Source organism: Sander lucioperca, chromosome 5 (assembly GCF_008315115.2).
Source record: "Sander lucioperca isolate FBNREF2018 chromosome 5, SLUC_FBN_1.2, whole genome shotgun sequence".
Classification (NCBI taxonomy): Eukaryota; Metazoa; Chordata; class Actinopteri; order Perciformes; family Percidae; genus Sander; species Sander lucioperca.
Window position 1 is genome coordinate 14,121,831 of NC_050177.1, and position 13,651 is coordinate 14,135,481.

Below are 13,651 nucleotides of genomic sequence, written 5' to 3' on the forward strand. Positions count from 1 at the left end.
CACGGGAACTGTGAATGGGTGGTCTGTTGCACCGAGAAAGCTATGGGGGATATAGAGCGGGCTCTGTTGCAAACAGAGAACCTGTATCCTGACCCCTTCTTGCGTCCGGACCGTAACGTTCACATGCCCCGTCTTGGAGTGGTGGTGTACATGCCAGGCCGTACCAGAGATCAAAGTATCTCAGGATACCTAGGAGGAGGGCCGAGAGGCACCTCACTGGGGGACCAGGAAATTTTTTTTGAATTTACTCTGTTAGGGACTTAGTGCATTTTTGTTCATTTTCTTTTAGTTTAGCTTATTTGCTTTTTTAACTTTCTGCTTCAATTAAAATAAAAATACCTGAGTTTGAGTTGAACTAGGGAACCAAAAAAAAAAACCATGTCAATCTTTTGTGCCTTTTTGGAAGACTTTTTCTTCATCCCTGCCGAAGGGAGGGGGAAACCCCCGGAGGGGGCAGTTCAGATGCCTCTTTAACCGCCTGTGGTGAGTTGCAGCCCAGCGGGGACCGATCTTGACAGGCAGGCCTCCTATTACCTCATCGGGGAGTGCATTTCCAGCGGATTTGAACCTTCGGTGATCCTGTGAGGAGCGGCCTTAAAGGTCCCATGACATGCTGCTTTTTGGATGCTTTTATATAGGCCTTAATGGTCCCCTAATACTGTATCTGATGTCTCTTTCCCGAAATTCAGCCTTGGTGCAGAATTACAGCCACTAGAGCCAGTCCCACAATGAGCTTTCATTAGGATGTGCCATTTCTGTGTCTGCAGCTATTGAGGAGGAGAGGGGGGGGGCAAGGTGGAGGGGGAGGGTGGTGTGGCCTTGACCAACTGCCACTTTGCTCATTTGAAAGCCATGATGTCTCTCTCTCATGGGTTGGCCAAATTCTTTGGGCCGGCAAAGCAGAGAAAGGGGAGGTAACCTTGCTTGTTATGACCTCATAACAAGCAAGATTCCAGATCGGCTCATCTGAGCTTACTTTTTCTCAAAGGCAGAACAGGATACCCAGGGCTCGGTTTACCCCTATCACCATTTCAAGCCAATTGGGGACCATAGGCAGGCTGGGGGAACTCATATTAATGTTAAAAAACCTTATAAAGTGACATTTTCATGCCATGGGACCTTTAAACCGTGAGTAGTAATACAAATCATTTGGTTGTGAAGCTCCCTTCGGGCAGTATTTTTTATACACAGGGGGTTAAAAGCTCGTGAGTAGGGGACATCTAGGGTGTTAATCAAAGCCTCTTGCCTCGCCTCTGGGTTCCCTGACCCGAGCGAGGGCCCTTTGATACGGGCGTGTGTGTCTCTCTAATAAACTAAAAAACAGGGAAGTATCTAAAATAACTAGGGCTGTCAATCGATTAAAAAATTTAATCTAATTAATTACATACTCTGATTAATTAATCGAAATGAATCGAATACATAATTAACGGTGCCTGAACCGATACTTTTTAAGAAAGTAAAAAAAGAAAAGAAAAAAAAGGGTACTAAACAACAGTCGGTGACATTAAAGAACGGCTTGTTTATTGCTAAGGCCATATGGTCAAAATTAAATGATTTAATAATAATGTATAACAATAACAATAACAATAACTTATTTCACTAGTAAATTGCTGTTGAACGACAAAGACAACAACCAGATAGGAAAAGGACATTTACAATAACTTCAAATGCACCACTAGGATGTAGTTTACCAGTTTCATTGAACGCACCGTCTGTGTTGTTTCTCCGACGGCAGCTACAGGTTGTTACATACCAGTGGCAAAATTACGAATCCTCTACAGTAAAACACAGTTGAACTTTACACCACCGTTTAGCGTTAGCTGTCAGCATTTTAACCGTGTTTAATCCAGCTACTAGCTAGGGGTAGGCTAACGTTAGCTGCTGTCGAGTGTAGTGATAACTAGCTGGCAGTAGGCTAACGTCAGCTGCTGTTGAGTATAGTGTTAACTAGCGTCAGCATGGATGTATTAAGCGTCACATGCAGCGGTGTTTGTGTTACCTGTCTATTTCAGAGCATCAGAGAGAAGCACAGACATATCAGTGGCACCAGATTTTTGTCTGTATGCAAACGTCAATATGGAATGGATTAATCTCGTTATTTTTTCTCAGATTAATTAATCGAAATGAACGCGTTATTTTGACAGCCCTAAAAATAACTCCTTTTAATATAGACCAAAACATCCGCTCCGCTGATAGTAACTGGTGTTGCTGTACATCAGAAGAGGGCATAGTAGACGCGGGGGTTATTGAGGGGAAGGCATAAAGGGAGTTGGCTTTTAAAGAAAAAGTGATACGAAGCCTCATCAGAGTGACCCAACTTGCACATAAATAGAGAAGCTTTGCAAACAGCAAAGGCAGCTTTGTTACCCTGTGCTTTAGGCGCAAGGATTTAGGACTTAGTACCTCACACAGCCAGAGAGAGATACTCATTGAGCCGACTCGGTTCTGAGTCTAGTGTATTTCTTTGTCCGTTTTTCTCATATAAAAAGACTCCTCTTTAATTGCCCGTGGCGAGTTGCGGCCCGGCAGGTACCGATTTAGGCAGTCAGACCTCCTGTTATCTCCTAGAGGGAGTGCATTTCACTCGATGGTGATTTTTGCCTCCAACGGCACCTTCCAGGCAGCTAACCCTAACCTTAACCCTAAACATAACCATTGCAGTGCTGCGTTGGAGGAGACGTTGGGGGCAAAAAACACCAAAGACCATGCATTTCCCTACCCACTCGGCCGGTCAAGCTAACAGTAAGTTAAGTGACTGTCCTGATACTGAATTGAGCTAACGCTAGCTTATGTATGTTTTATTTCAGTGATTATTGATACCTCAGTAAGATGCTGTGATGCTGCAGTAAACAATGTTTGTTATGTGTGTCACTGAACAGTTCCTCGCGTCATTTTCATTTTCAAAAAGTTGTAAAAAAGATTTTTAATGAATGAAAGATGCGGAACATTTTAAGTTTTGAAGGCATGTAGATAGAAAGGCAGGCAGACAGACAAAAAAGATATCATGAAGCTGAACACAACTGTTTTTTAAAAAGTACTTTACTGGGGCTTTTCCCTTTATTATAGTGACAATGGATAGACATGAAAGGGGGAGAGAGATGGGGGATGACACACAGCAAAGGGATGCAGGTTGGATTCGAACCTGGGCAGCTGCAGGACTCAGCCAACATGGGGAAAATGCTCTTACTGGGTGAGCTAGAGGCCAATAAAGTACAATATTTCCCTCTGAGATGTAGTGGGGAAAATAGTAAGTAAAGTACAGTACTTGAGTAAATGTACTCAGTTACAGTCCACCACTAACTGATTAATAAACTTTATGTGTATCTGTTGTTTCCCCTCCTGACATACAGGTGGTGACGTTCTTTCGTTTTAAACTTTGAACTGATAAACTCTGACTTGGAGGAACCAAGGGAGCAAGCATCCGGAAAGTGTACCTCATAATTATTTGAATTTGGGGATAAAGTTGTAACATTGTTGCATTTTTCATTTGGTTTGGTTTGCGTCACACTGCACTTTATCAAACGCAGCAAACTCTGTCACGTGGTGGAACCAGTCGCTTGTTTATTGGACAGAATATCAGAGGGAAACTCAGAAATAATGAAGCTCCACTACATTTATAACGTCTTGGGTTTTCTGGTACTGCTTTAGTGTTTGTAATATTTTAGAGGAAGGTGAACAATATGAGCAGCTGACAGTGTTGGCTGTATCATTAAATGTCTTTAGTTGTGTTAAAGAGGAGTTGGAGCAGAGTGTCTGTTAAAACCTAGGCCACTGTTTGGAGCTAACTGTAATATTACTGGAAGCTGACTCGCTAGAAAAAACAAATGAATTTTAACGCTGTAAATTGAAAAAAACGCCTGCTGAGAAACGAGTTTCAGGCATTCACATTTGCTGGAGGAACTAACCTGCACATGCATTACATATGGATCTGAAAGTTATCATCCCTTAAACCAGATATTTAAGTCTGTAAACTGTGTGAAAGGTGGAAACTGCAGGCTAGTAAATGCTCTGTTTTTGGTCCACTTCCTGTGTTTGGGTCGGATCACGTTCTCAACTAGTCTGGCTATCACCAGACCAAGCTCAGTCTTTTAAGATTGAACAGGGTGAAATCAAATCTCCGTCAGATGGGGCTGGGTTTACCTAGTCTAGTTCTCACCTGAAGTGAACCAAACTCTAGTTCACTTGGAAGAGAACCGAGACCCCCGTTATCAAGTGGACCAGAGTTCAGATGAGCTTTCACACCGCCCCAAACCAACCGGACTATCGGACCAAACGCTCCAGAGTTCATTTATAATGGACCAAACTGCTCAGGTGTGAAGGAAACCTTAGGTGATGTGGCAAGGTTTTTTTTGTTGCATGTCAGTTGCGTGGCGGCTGCGTGGCATTTTCTTTGTCTTTACACGCCAGAAACGTGTCTGACGCGGCGCTGCTGCTGCTGCTGCTAGCCTTGTCTGTACAGATGTATGTTTCCCTTTGATAAAATGAAATAAGCAGTAGTATAATTCATGTTAAACATAACTATATACTGATTTGATTACAGCAATGACAACGTCGGCAGTATTGATGGCAAAATAGGCTACATTTTGTTCTGTATTGACAGGTGCAATATTTGAAAATCGATAATTATTTTTTTAAATTACATTTATGTCTGCATTTAAAGCCTCTTTCCGACCAAGTAGTTACAGGAACGTAGTTATAGGAACAGTCCACTTCTAAACAGTTCTACTAACTACTCTCCCCCAAAACCAGTTTTTCAATTTGCATTCCCACTGGCCAAGTGGCCATAGGAACTGGTAGGAGGGATAAGGGAGTGACGCAAGCACGGAGACGGTCTTTATAGCTTTGTCACTTGACTTTAGCGCCACATACAAACACCCATTTGTACTAGCTCACTGGAGATTTCCTGAAGATTTTAATGTTTTCTTGTAGATCCTTCCAGGTCCCTCTGCACCTCTTTGGTGGCGTACATGGCCAGCAGCGCCTGCACCTCCACATCAGTCCTCTTTTCAGAGTTCAGTATTCCATCCATTCTCGTAGTAATTCACGTAGTCAAATAATTTAAGTATGTTTTGCTAACACAGACGGCATGGCTTGTACAGATGGTGCGCTGTGAAGGCGTGACTAGGTCACTATTCAGAAAATGGAAAAGACCCTGCCCTGAAGTAGGAGCTGAAAGAGTTACAGGAACTGCGGTCAGAGGAACTTAATAATCCCCAAATTGGTCCAGTCAGAACAGGAGAAAAAAGGGTTATAGGAAAGTTATGTTCTAGGAACTGCAAAAATCCCTCCAGTCGGAAAGCGGCTTATGTCGAAACCTAGAGACTTTCAAACATCAATATGTCATTTATTAAATGTATTTGTGTCAAAATGACATATAAACATCTTTTCCTATTCTATTTTGCCTGGAAACGCTTCCAACACGCTTGCGTGTCGCGTGAAAAATAGGCGTCGTTGCTATTTCTAGCATGCACGCGTTTTTGGTACGGCTCGAGCCGCCCCTGACGGTGCAGATCCACCTGGCAGTGCGACATTTCTGTTGCGCCGCTCTCCACTTTATTCCTATGGGCGACTTTAATGCGCCTGCAAAGCATCCCGGGAAGGCATTTCAAAAAATGCTGTGTATCAAAAAAAACCAAAGTTACCCCTTTGCATTCAACATCATCAGTATTCAGCCTGAGGTGGATGAGGTTCACTGTAAATTGTTTACCGCAATAGTATTACAGAATTCTAAGATCTAAAATTATCATTGATTTTAGTTTTCAAGGATTTTCATAAATCTGGGGTTACCATCTCCTCTTATGTGTTTAAATCCTCTAAACAAAATTATTTTTTGCTACCTCTGTGACCTCTGACCTCCTTCATACTGTCGGTAATTTGAAGGTCTTTCTCAGTCTTTGTTCTTGTGCTGGTGCGTATTCCTGACACATGCTACTTTCTGGGACATATTTCAGACTAAAGTCTAATTTAATCAGCTTTTCCAATTTGGGACGTGGTTTTTGTCCCCAATTGGAAAAGTAGTGTAAAGAAAGTATCAAGGTATTAATTATTAAATGCTAAATGTACAAAGTAATATGTGACACAGAGGCCACTTGGAGAGATACCTGCTGCTGTACAAGTTCCTGATCTTTAGCTCATTAGATGGTCAGTTAGCACCATCTAGTGGACAGATAGTAGAACTCCATCATCTGACCTAAGCAATTTAAGTAAGAAATGTATTTGATATAGCACCTTTTACAGAATGAGTCACAAAGTGCTTCACATAAAAGACAGTTGATTAAAATACAATAATACTACTAAAATACTAATACAAACATTAGACAAAAGCAAGCTGAAACAAGTATGTCTTCAGTTGCTTTCTAAAAGCGTCAACCGAGACTGCAGAATGTAAGTTAATAGGAAGGGCGTTCCACAGAATCGGCGCTACCACTTCATAGGAACGGTCACCTTTAGTTTTAAACGGGTTCGTGGAACTGCCATTAATCCCTTGTTAGAAGACCTGAGTGACCTGTTAGTGATGTTAGGATGGAGCAGGTCAGAAATATACAGACGTGCTCAAATTTGTTGGTACCCTTACAGCTCATTGAAATAATGCTTCATTCCTCCTGAAAAGTGATGAAATTGAAAGCTATTTTATCATGTATACTTGCATGCCTTTGGTATGTCATAGAATAAAGCAAAGAAGCTGTGAAAAGAGATGAATTATTGCTTATTCTACAAAGATATTCTAAAATGGCCTGGACACATTTGTTGGTACCCCTTAGAAAAGATAATAAATAACTGGATCATAGTGATATTTCAAACTAATTAGTTTCTTTAATTAGTATCACACCTGTCTCCAATCTTGTAATCAGTCATTTAGCTTATTTATATGGAGAAAAGTAGTCACTGTGCTGTTTGGTATCATTGTGTGCACCACACTGAACATGGACCAGAGAAAGCAAAGGAGAGAGTTGTCTGAGGAGATCAGAAAGAAAATAATAGACAAGCATGGTAAAGGTAAAGGCTACAAGACCATCTCCAAGCAGCTTGATTTTCCTGTGACAACAGTTGCAAATATTATTAAGAAGTTTAAGGTCCATGGAACTGTAGCCAACCTCCCTGGGCGCGGCCGCAAGAGGAAAATCGACCCCAGATTGAACAGAAGTATAGTGTGAATGGTAGAAAAAGAACCAAGGATAACTGCCAAAGAGATGCAAGCTAAACTCCAAGGTGAAGGTACGTCAGTTTCTGATCGCACCATCCGTCGCTTTTTGAGCAAAAGTGGGCTCCATGGAAGAAGACCCAGGAGGACTCCACTTTTGAAAGAAAAACATAAAAAAGCCAGACTGGAATGTCCTTTGGACATATGAGTCAAAACTGGAGCTGGCAAGTCACATCAGCTCTATGTTCACGGACGAAAAAATGAAGCTTTCAAAGAAAAGAACACCATACCTACAGTGAAACATGGAGGAGGCTTGGTTATGATTTGGGGCTGCTTTGTTGCGCCTGACACAGGGTGCCTTGAATCTGTGCAGGGCACAATGAAATCTCAAGACTATCAAGGCATTCTGGAGCGAAACATACTGCCCAGTGTCAGAAAGCTCGGTCTCAGTCGCCGGTCATGGGTCCTCCAACAGGATAATGACCTAAAACACACAGCTAAAAGCACCCAAGAATGGATAAGAACAAAACATTGGACTATTCTGAAGTGGCCTTCTATGAGTCCTGATCTGAATCCTATCGAACATCTATGGAAAGAGCTGAAACTTGCAGTCTGGAGAAGGCACCCATCAAACCTGAGACAGCTGGAGCAGTTTGCTCAGGAAGACTGGGCCAAACTACCTGTTAACAGGTGCAGAAGTCTCATTTAGAGCTACAGAAAACGTTTGATTGCAGTGATTGCCTCTAAAGGTTGTGCAACAAAATATTAGGTTAGCGGTCCCATCATTTTTGTCAATGCCATTTTCATTTGTTTTCTTATTTACAATATTATGTTGAATAAAAAATCAAAAGCAAAGTCTGTTTCAAGTTATTTCAGAGAAAATTGTGCATTCTTCATTTTTTGTGGAGGGGTACCAACAAATTTGAGCACATCTGTAAACAGGCGCCTGTCCATGCAATGTATTATATGTAAGAACAAGAACTTTAAATTGGATCCTGGAAGGTTTCTAAGATTGGGCTGCACCGCTGAAGAAAGGGACCCTAAAAGCTTAACAACCTTGGAGGCTGTAGTATCCGAAGCAACAATAAGGACTTCGGTCTTATCTTCATTAACCTGCAAGCAATTGTTTGCCAACCAATCCTTAATGGAGGACAAACATTTGAGCAATGCTGACACTTTGTTAGTCTCCTCAGGATTAAAAGAGACATACAGCTGGATGTCATCAGCATAGAAATGATAAAGTATATCTCGAGGTTAGGGTTGTTAAGATTAGGGTTAGGGGGTTTATGGTTATGGTTGGGGGTGTTAAGGTTAGGGGTGTTAAGGTTAGGGTTGTAAAGGTTAGCATTAACACAAACAGCTGTTAGTGTTCAGGATCACCATCTACTCTAACAACAAGAGCTAACCATACTAACCATGATGGAGCGGATTCCAAATTCATATTTAAGAAGTCAAATATAGCTCTGCTGACAAAGTGAGACAGGACTGAAGGTGATCTGTATAACTGTATTATAGCATATATTGATATTCTATGTTGCTGTTTTATGATGTAGGCTACTAAATTATATCTGATACTAAGTTAAACTATGTTTTATTGCTTCACTGTTCTATACTCTATAAACTGATATATTGTATTAATGTATGAGTTCTCAGGGCAGTAAAATGTTCCCTGTGTAATTTAATATTTGATATGATATTATTCTGATGTGTTCAGGTGAACACTGTGGAACAGAATGCAGCTTCTCTCTCTCCCCCTCCCTTCCTCTCTCTGTCACAGGTGTACTTCCTGCTCTTTGTGAGGCAGCAGTTTTTTTACTTTTACTTTGTCTTGTTGTGACGCAGATGTTTCCTCCACGTTAAACATTTGGCAAGTATCACTTCATCTGATTTTTGATCTTTCATTAAACTGTAAAAATGTGTTTTGTTGGAGAAGAGTTTAGTTTGGTTAGGGTTAACTGTAACAGTTATAAACTCTTAATCCTAACAGCCACGTGTTCAGGACCACCAGCTGCTCTAACAACAGGAGCTAACCAATGCTAACCATGCTAACCATAATGGAGCTATTTCCAAATTAATATTTGAGAAATCAAATGTAGCTCTGCTGACAACGTGAGGCAGGACTGGAGGTGATCTGTTAGTGTGAGGACGAGAAATGACTCATCAAACATTACTGAAACTCACTTATTATTCATATTTCAAACACACAACTCATGATAGTCTGAGTCTGAAGTCTCTAATGTTTATTCTGTGCGGCAGTAAAAGTACCAATACACCCTGTCAAAGCCTACTGCGTTAGTACAAGTTAAAGTTCTGCTTTGAAGATATTACTGATTTAAAAGTACACAAGTATTATCAGCTAAATATACTTTAGTTTATCAAATTAAAAGTACATAATTATTATTAGCTAAATTCATTAGCTGTTCCACTTCCGCTCAGCCCTAGATATTAGGCTACATAACAGCATACATCACCCTGCTGCTCACAGCAGAGAGTTGATGTTGCTGATCTTTATCTCATTAGATGGTCAGTTAGCTCCATCTAGTGGACAGATAGTAGAACTCCATCATCTAATGTGTGACAGCTTAAATCATCAGTGAAAAATGAAGGATGTGGCAGAATTGTCAGACTACTTAGATCAGGTGTGACCACACTTTTTCAGCTTGCAAGCTACTTTTAAAATGACCAAGTCAAAATTATTATCTACCTACTATAAAAATGCAAAACATATATTTATTTATACATATTTTTATTTCTAAATATATTTAAAATTCTTTATATGTACAATATAAGTTGGTGTACCTTGCATAACTGCATGAACCCATATTGCACAATATAACGTGTACATTTTTTTGTCATCACCTCACTCTGATGAATTGCACCAAATGGAATCAGCCAGGGATCCATAGTCCAGACAGTAGCTGCTGATAGCCAGCATCAAGCACATTTCCAAATGATGATCAGTCATGGTGGAACGGTATTTGGACTTAATAGTCTTCATGTGGGAAAAGGCTGACTCACATAAATAAGTGGAGTCGAATAATGCAGTCAAGGAGGTAGCACATTTCCTCATAGCGTCCACTGTCAAGTTGCACACACGCCTTCCCTTGCATCTCCAGTTCTGATACGAGCTTCTGGAAGCTTCACCTTTCTCCTTCTCAGTTTGCTTTTCGGATGGAAGTCAGTGTCGTAGCTTTTATGAAAAGTCCGTAAATTGCTGCTCCACATTTCCCTTCTTCGGAATAGCAATGGTAGATTTGCAGAATAGGACATTGTGAAAAAGAAATCCTCCTCCCATTCTGTATGGAAGTGGTAGGTTTTTGGCTTCTTACTTGATCCAGCTCCCCCACTCATTTTTATACCCTTTCTTAAGTTTAGTAGAAATAACTTAGGCTAACTGGGCAACTTGCTAGCTTGCTGGAATGTTGCTGCTGTTGTATGCACATGCGTGCAGCAGCTGATTCCATGTTTTCTACTGTATTTGTGCAGCTTGGTCTCACAGAATTGAAAATTGTTTACAGCTCATTACGTGGTGGTGGCACGGAATGTGTGAAAAATCCGTTTGGCCACCACGGAAAACAATGCCGATATAAAGTCAATGAGAAGATGACGTAGCATTAAGAGTGACTTTGATAGCGAGTAAAATGTAAGGCCAAAATTCCACGTAAGGAGGTTGGTTGGGGTGGTGGATGGGTCAAACACTGGACTTTCACCCAGGAGACCGTGGTTCGTGTCCCACATGTCAAGTTTCCTAAAGTCGCTTTCTTCTTTTCTGTCCCGTTCTTCCCGCGTGTCATGGAACCGTAAGCCCACCCACGACCTTTTCCTTAACTTAAGGGGCCGTGTTTATTTGACGGAATTCTTCCGTGGGCCCATCACGCAATGTTTTGCGATTCCGTGAAACTGCCACAGATTTTGAGTTAAGGGGCCATGTTCATTTCACGGAATTCTGTGAGATCAGGTTGTATTTGTGACATGTTAGAGAGGAATAAGAGACTAATGTGTCCTGTGATGAAAAGGTTGTCATAGTGACAGAGTGCATCTCTTCCAGCAGGTGTGGACTCTGCTATGAGTCAGTGTGAGGACAGAGAGGAGGGAGCCCCTCCCTCTAAAACCACTCTGTGTGGGGACCATGACAGCCAGACCAAAGCTCAGAGGTGAGATGATGATGGACTCTTCTCCATGTCAGAGCTCAGCACTCACATCACTCCTCCATCATGATTCATACTGAATATATATGTATAAAATATTAAAAAGCCCATATAATACTCCTTTTTTAGCATCATATTTGTACATCATGGTCTACTAGAATAGGTTTATATGCTTTGATATTAAAAAAAAACATGTTTCTTATACTGACCATTGCTGCAGTGTCTCCAGCCTTCTTAAAAAGCTCAGTCCATTCTGATTGATCAACCGAAATTCAATCAGCACCTATGGGCAGCACATATGAAAAACTGGGCTGGCTTTCTCAATCAATGACATCATTAAATTGAGAAATTTCAAACAGGAATTTGGGCGAGCTGTTTTCAGGCATTTGAGAAAAAGTGCTGTCTGTGGGAGCGAAAAGCTCCATTTGGAGTTGAATGTTTTTTTTTTACTTTATACATCTATAACATACACAAAAACTATAGAACACTATAAGATGGGAAAAATTCAAGAAAGCATGATAGGGGCTTTTTAACTACTAACTGTATTATTCAACAAAGCGACTGATCATCAACTGAGATGACATAGCATCTTTCATCAGATTACTTTTTGATGAACACAGACCTTACTCAGCCACTGTCTTTGTTTGTATCAGGATGCAGCAGGAGAAACCTGGACCTGAACCCAGCTGTGTGTCCATGAAGAGTGACTGGTCTATGGATCATCCTATTTACTTTAAAGATGGACAAGCTGTTGTTGAAAGGTAAGAATTTAAAAGTGAACTTTGTTATTATCTGACTCTCTCAGAGCTTCATAGTCGAAGTTCGGAGATGCCACATAACATGGTTTTGATATGATGCCCACTGATACCAGGACCAGAACCACCAGCCAGCTCTGAACTGCCAAACACCTTTCTTACAACAGCTGAAAGTCCATCTGTTTTCTGGAACATGAAGAGTTGATTCAATGCAACAACAAAAATATGTCAAAATTAATCTTTGGGCTTTGGGGGGATATCAAGTCCAAGTGAAGTCACAAGTCATTGTTAATTCTTTGATTTTGTGAAGTTGAGTCTAAAGTATCAGACTCATGTTGAGTCAAAGTGACGTGAGCTTCTGCTTCAGAGTGCTTCACATGTTCACAACATGTCTACTCTGACACTCAATTCTCAAAATGAGACATATATCATTATTGATATAATGATAAAACAGAGCAAATTAATTAATGTAACTAGTTAAAAGTATTATTTTCATCATAAAATACTTTTCATTAGTCTATTCAGAACCGTGATGACAAAGGGAGCAGCTGGCATCGGGAAAACAGTCTTAACACAGAAGTTCAGTCTGGACTGGGCTGAAGGCAAAGCCAACCAGGACATCCAGTTCATATTTCCATTCACTGTCAGAGAGCTGAGGCAGGTTTGAAGAGTTCCAGGTTGTGTTCATCTTTGACGGTCTGGATGAGTGTCGACTTCCTCTGGACTTCCACAACACTGAGGTCCTGACTGATGTTACAGAGTCCACCTCAGTGGATGTGCTGCTGACAAACCTCATCAAGGGGAAACTGCTTCCCTCTGCTCGCCTCTGGATAACCACACAACCTGCAGCAGCCAATCAGATCCCTCCTGAGTGTGTTGACATGGTGACAGAGATCAGAGGGTTCACTGACCCACAGAAGGACGAGTACTTTAGTAAGAGATGAGCAGATGTGGAGCAGGCCATCAAAATCTACTCCTACATTAGGAAATCACGAAGGCTTCAAATCATGTGCCACATCCCAGTTTTCTGCTGGATAACTGCTACAGTTCTGGAGAAGGTGTTGAAGACCAGAGGGGGAGGAGAGCTGCCCAAGACCCTGACTGAGATGTACATCCACTTCCTGGTGGTTCAGTCCAAACTGAAGAACATCAAATATCATGGAAAATCTGAGATAGATCGATAGATAGAATGATAGATGATAGATAGAATGTGAACATTATTTTGAGATAGATCAACACTGGAGTCCAGAGACCAGAAAGATGATTGAGTCTCTGGGAAAACTGGCTTTTGAGCAGCTGCAGAAAGGCAACCTGATCTTCTATGAATCAGACCTGACAGAGTGTGGCATCGATATCAGATCAGCCTCAGTGTACTCAGGAGTGTTCACACAGATTTTTAAAGAGGAGAGTGGACTATACCAGGACAAGGTGTTCTGCTTCGTCCATCTGAGTGTTCAGGAGTTTCTGGCTGCTCTTCATGTCCATCTGACATTGATCAACTCTGGAGTCAACCTGCTGGCAGAAAAAAGAATCAACATCCCAGAAGACTGAAACCAGAGAAGATGGATCTGCACAGTTTTACCAGAGTGCTGTGGACAATGCCGTAC

General features: G+C 41.3%; 1 protein-coding gene and 1 long non-coding RNA gene across 2 annotated transcripts in view; both read left to right on the forward strand.

The window, feature by feature from the left end:
* LOC116057179 (NLR family CARD domain-containing protein 3-like) overlaps positions 1-13,651 on the forward strand; it is a 158,861-nt gene that overhangs the window by 100,713 nt on the left and 44,497 nt on the right. The window lies entirely within an intron of this gene.
* The window catches only part of LOC118495010, a 31,284-nt gene continuing 26,166 nt past the window's right edge, over positions 8,534-13,651 (forward strand). Inside the window, exons 1-2 of the long non-coding RNA XR_004897305.1 lie at positions 8,534-9,104; positions 9,398-9,402. This is a non-coding gene — a long non-coding RNA (uncharacterized LOC118495010). The remainder of the gene's footprint in view (positions 9,105-9,397; positions 9,403-13,651) is intronic.